Here is a 6,000-nt window from a genome sequence, read left to right as displayed (position 1 = left end):
GCCTGCTAGCGTCTCCAGGTCGCGGCCGCCATCTTGGAATGACGCCGCTGGCGGTTCCGTTGTGGTGGATCCGCCAGCTCCTGCCGCCGCCATGGGTCTTTTGGAGGGTCTTCCTGGATTGTGGGGGGGTCTCTGCTGCCTCCTGTCTCCTTTGGGACTCCAGGCTTGTCGCCCCCTCGGGCACCGGGATGGTGCTTCCTTCAAGCCCTGCAGGCCGCAGTTCCCTTCCTGGATGTGACAGGGTCCCAGGTTCCCCAGAACGGGTGAGGTAAGCCCCGATTTTGCCCTGGGATGCAGGGGGTTGCCCTGAGGTGCTGGGCTTTTTCTTCTTTGGAGCAGATTTGCCCATTATAGATAGTACACCGGCACTATAGGGAAATATTTAGAGGAGCTCCAGCAAGTAGCGTCCTCACTCGGCCATGTCCAGCTCCGCCCCCTGCTTTTCTATTTTTTATTCACTTCCATTTTGATAACGCTTCATTTGAGAATCCCGGTGACTGCTATGATACTTAAACGAAGCGTCATCAGGGTACAGTCGCTGAGGTCAATGTCACAGCCTCTGCCCCCTCCCTGTAACGAAGCGTCATCAGTGATGCCCGTTTTAGGGATTGGACTAGTCCCTGCAATCTGTGAACTGTTCTTTAGGGGGGTATTGCCCCTACAATATGGTTGAATGGTACTGTGACTGTGCTCCCCTGATATACTGCATGTTATGGACTGGCTGGCTGAAACGGTGCTCCCCTCTGAACTGTAAACGTGGACTAACCCACCACAAAAAGTGCGGGACAGAGAGAGAGAGCGGGAGAAGAGTTTAAGATGGGACATGGAGAAGTCGGGTTGCCTGAGAGTGGGAGAGAGGAGACGTGTTCCTGTGCTCTGTTCCAGAGCGGCTGTTTCATACAAGGTGTGGTGCCGGCTGCGAGAGATACTGCAAGCCGGACCGTAAAGGAACCCTGAAGATCGACGAGCGAGGACCGGTCCAGGATATTCCTGAGGACGGCGATTCTGAAGAAAAGGAAGAGCTCCCCCTGCCCTGTAAGGAGAAGTGCGCACCAACGAGGACCACAGCATCAAACTCCTGGGAGTAAACCCAACTGAGCCATAAGTGTGTGCGCACTTGGTAGGGCATAGCGTAGGCCTCCATAGCTAGGGCGCTGTAGCCGCGCAGCCTGAGTAGCGAAGGCCAGTGTAGTTGCTGATCTATTTTGACTGCTGAGTTTATTGTTATAGTATTCTGTGTAATACCTGGGGTGACAGACTTTTTGCGTATCCCAGCTAGAAGTTTTGTTATGTCAAAGCTTAACTGTGGCCAGCATAACTTCCCCTGTCCACTTGCATAATATTTAATTCCTGTCTGTTAATGGAATCTGTCACCAGGTTTTTAACACATCTGAGAGCAGCATAACGTTGGGGCAGAGATCCTGCATATAAGGAATTTGAGGGCTGATTGTGGGGTCTCACACTTAATATAGGGAATGTCAGCATACTTAATTCTATTCAGTATTAAAGGGAATCTGTTACCAGGTTTTCTACACCTAATCTGAGAGCAGAATAACGTAGGTGCATCGATGTGTCACTTATTCGGCTGCTTTATGTAGTTTTGATAAAATCACTGTTTAATCAGCAATAGATTATCATTACAGGACTATTGGCATGCTGTAATCCAGCATATTAATGAGCTCTGTGTAACTGCTAGATCTGCAGCAAAGAAAACATTGATTTTATCAAAATAACAGAAAACAGCTCAGTAAGTGACACATCGCTGGAATCAGGATCTCATGCTGCTCTCAGATGAGGTAGCAAAAACCTGGTGATGGATTCCCTTTAATAAACCTACTCTTATGCGGCCTTTACACACTGCGACATCGCTAGCGATTGCTAGCAATGTCGAGCGCGATAGCACCCGCCCCCGAACATGCGATATGTGGTGATTGCTGCCGTAGCGAACATTATCGCTACGGCAGCGTCACACGCACTTACCTTGTCAGCGACGTCGCTGTGACCGCCGAACAATATCTCCTTCAAGGGGGAGGTGCGTTTGGCGTCACAGCGACGTCACTGCGGCGTCACTAAGCAGCCGGCCAATAGAAGCGGAGGGGCGGAGATGAGCGGGACGTAACATCCCGCCCACCTCCTTCCTTCCTCATTGTCGGTGGACGCAGGTAAGGAGATGTTTGTCATTCCTGCGGTGTCACACATAGCGATGTGTGATGCTGCAGGAACGACAAACAACATCGTACCTGCAGCAGCAGCGATATTATGAAAAGGACTATCACCGATCAACGATTTTTGACGTTTTTGTGATCGGTGATTGTCGCTCCTAGGGTTTACACGCTGCGATATCGGTAACGGCGCCGGATGTGCGTCACTAACGATGTGACCCCAATGATATATCGTTACCGATGTCGCAACGTGTAAACCACCCTTTAGTTCTGCAAACTCGACTTGAGTACCGTAGTTGAATCCTGCACACTCTGCTACAAGTGACGCTGCAAGCAGGATAAGTTTACCAAGATGGAGGTAACAGAGAGCAATGGCAGGAATGTTATTGCTAATACTATTGGCGATGCTGTGGGCAATGGTAGAGACCCTGTTAGGACACTATATTCAATGTGCTACCTAAATTTGACGGCAATATTAAGCCCCTGTCCGATTGGGTGCCCTGGCTGAAGGGCGCTTAAGGGTTTTATAACATCATCCCAGACCTCAAAGGGAATATTGCCGTGACCGCCCTGGAGGGAGAGACCCGCAGAAATGTCTGCCTGCAACCGGAACCCACGTGCAGTACTCTGAAGTAGTTAGTGGGGTTAGTGGATGAGGTATACAGTGAAACTGCTGGCGCAGGGCACCTCTGGGCCAAATTCTTCTCTAGGCTGCAGCAGGAGGAAGGGAGTGTCTTCCAGTATGTGAGAGCGCTACATGAAGTAATAGCAAAAGTGAAAAAGAAAGAAGCAGATGGGGTCAGTGACTCTAGGAGCAGTTCATACTGGGACTCTACAACACGCCTCTAAAGGCCGCTTTACACGCTACAACATCGGTCAAGATATCTTGTTGGGGTCACGGAATTTGTGACGCACATCCGGCCGCGTTAGCGATGTCGTTGCGTGTGACACCTATGAGCGATTTTAAATCGTCGCAAAAACGTTCAAAATCGCTAATCGGTGACAGGCCCCCCTATTCCCAATTATCGTTGCTGCTGCAGTAACGATGTAGTTAGTCATTCCTGCGGCAGCACACATCGCTGTGTGTGACACCACAGGAACGAGGAACCTTACCTTACCTGCGGCCGCCGGCCATGCGGATGGAAGGAGGTGGCCGGGATGTTACGGCCGCTCATCTCCGCCCCTCCGCTTCTATTGGGCGCCCACTTAGTGATGTCGCTGTGACGCCGAACGAACCGCCCCCTTAGAAAGGAGGCGGTTCGCCGGTCACAGCGACGTCGCTAGGCAGGTAAGTAGTGTGACGGGTCTGAGCGATGTTGTGCGCCACGGGCAGCGATTTGCCCGTGTCGCACAACGGATGGGGGCGGGTATGCTCGCTAGCGATATCGGTAATGATATTACAGCGTGTAAAGCAGCCTTTAGGCGAATCTTGTCGGAACGTATATGAGCCGATCCAGCCCTCTCTATCCAGAAGATTCTGGCCGAAGCAAAGAAGAGAGCTACACTTCTGGGGTGGTACGAATCTGAAGAGGAGAGTCAGATGATGGCCGATAGTTCTTTCCCTTGGTTCATGAAACATATATATATATATATATATATATATATATATCCACAAAAAGTATTCAATTGAGGCATTATTAGATAGAAAATATATATAAATCTTTATTATACAATAGAAATTAAAAACACAAACACACAGACATTTAAATGAACAAAGAGAAAAGATTTCTTGGTGTTTTGGGAGGCATGTACATCAGATCAGCGGCAAAAATTACAATATACAAGTAACTGCTGATAATATCTTTGATAGTATATCCAGGTGTGCAACTATATCAACAAAACCCAAGGGGATTATAGCAGATAATCAGACATTTCCATAATAGGATAGAATGTTCATGGAAAATATGCATTCATTCAGAATACACAGGGTATAGGTATTAAGAAATGTAATATATAAAAATATATAGAACAATCCTGTGTATTTTGAAGATTATAAATATATAGAAAAATCCCATGTACCTTGATAAAAACGTGTACTGAGTACAGCTATGATTGTGATTGCTGATAATACCTTTGCAATCATGTCCAGGTATGAACCCATAACATTAAATCACAAGAGATAGTAGCATATAGGAGGACGTTTCTATATCAGAATAAATATCCATGTCATAATATGGGTGGCACGGTGGCTCAGTGGTTAGCACTGCAGCCTTACAGTGCTGGGGTCCTGGGTTCGAATCCCACCAGGGACACCATCTGCAAGGAGTTTGTATGTTCTCCCCGTGTTTGTGTGGGTTTTCTCCGGTTTCCTCCCACACTCCAAAAAGACATACAAATATGGATTTTAGATTGTGAGCCCCAATGAGGACAGTGTTCCTGATGTATGTAAAGCGCTGCGGAATATGTTAGCGCTATATAAAAAAAATAAAGATTTATTTAAAAAAAAAATAAAGATAAATAATATGAAAGATTACAAAAATGCACTGAACAACACTGACAGAAATGTAAATAAGTAGATGATGAACTCCTTCATATTCAGCTTGCTTGACTGTCCAGGGGTGCTTAAACGTTTACATGTCACTGTACATGCTCATGTGTGTCTTTGAGTCTGTAAGGAGAAATGTAGATAACAGTAGCAAATTTTGTCCACCCTATTTTAGAAAACCAGCAAAGGCAAAGCAGACAGCTGAGGGCTGATATTATCAGGCTGAGAAGGTCCATATCAGCCATCAGCCACCCCAGAAGAGGTGCATCACATTAGATAAGCCAATTCTGGTGCTTCGTCACTGCTCTTCCCAATTTCCCTGGTACATTGGCAATCGGGGTAATGGTAGTTGGAGTTGATGTCAGCTGTGTAGGATTAGTATCAGACACCCCCATTACTAACAGAAAAGAAAACTATAGACATACTTTTTAGTAGTGTTTTTATCTCATAATTTCTTCAATAGTGAAATTACACCAATATATATCCAAAAAATGAGCATATACAGATTATGTGGATATATTCTGCTAAATATACTGCAACAGTTAGTAGAACCTCATATAATTCAGAGACGGATTCTCATATAAACCATTAGGTCCAGGTTCTGACCTCAATCATGAGTTAATGAAACTTCATTGCAAACTAGTCAATGTATGCGGATAGTCCGCTGTTTCTTCATGAGATTCATCCCAGGTGAGGAACCATGTGCACACTTAACTCAGCCGAGCATGTGTAGTAGGTGGTCGCGTCCCCATACTGTTTTATGCTATTCTCCTGTTCTGTGGAAGATTTATTTTACACTAAGCATATTGTTTATGTCATTATAATTGTATGTGATAAGATGTACTGCTGCTAGTGAACTGTGGGCCCTCAATGTGGTTTAGCGTCCGGCGCCATTTCATGGTTGGACAGGAACAGCAATAGGTTAGGGGTTAGATAAGATAGCGTTGAACCTAGTAGAGGAGGAGTGACAGGTGGCAAGTGGGTTGGCTAAGAGGTGCTGGTCTCTTGGAGTGTAAGTTCTGGATAGGGTTAAAGTAAGAGAAGACGTGGCTATGGTGTAAGAGCCAGTCAGGGAACCCTGAGGTAACCTTGAGAGGTCTGGAGCCTACGGCTCATGGAAGTCATATGACTACACAGCCGTTGGGGCCCAGAAGCAGAATGAGAAGAAGAGTTGGGGAATGGAGGCACAGGCACAGCTTGAAGACGAGATCCAACATAGCGTGGATCGGTCGATAGTACCCCAATATACAGTAACAGCAGAACCGTGAGAAGTTGAGGTCATAGTGGTGAAATGAATAAACTGTTCAGTTTGGTTTGTCAAGAGAACTCCAGTGTCAGGTGTTTCACTACTTC

This window comes from Anomaloglossus baeobatrachus, chromosome 5 (genome assembly GCF_048569485.1).
Source record: "Anomaloglossus baeobatrachus isolate aAnoBae1 chromosome 5, aAnoBae1.hap1, whole genome shotgun sequence".
Taxonomy (NCBI): Eukaryota; Metazoa; Chordata; class Amphibia; order Anura; family Aromobatidae; genus Anomaloglossus; species Anomaloglossus baeobatrachus.
The sequence above is the reverse complement of the archived record's forward strand: the minus strand, read 5'-3'. Positions refer to the sequence as shown.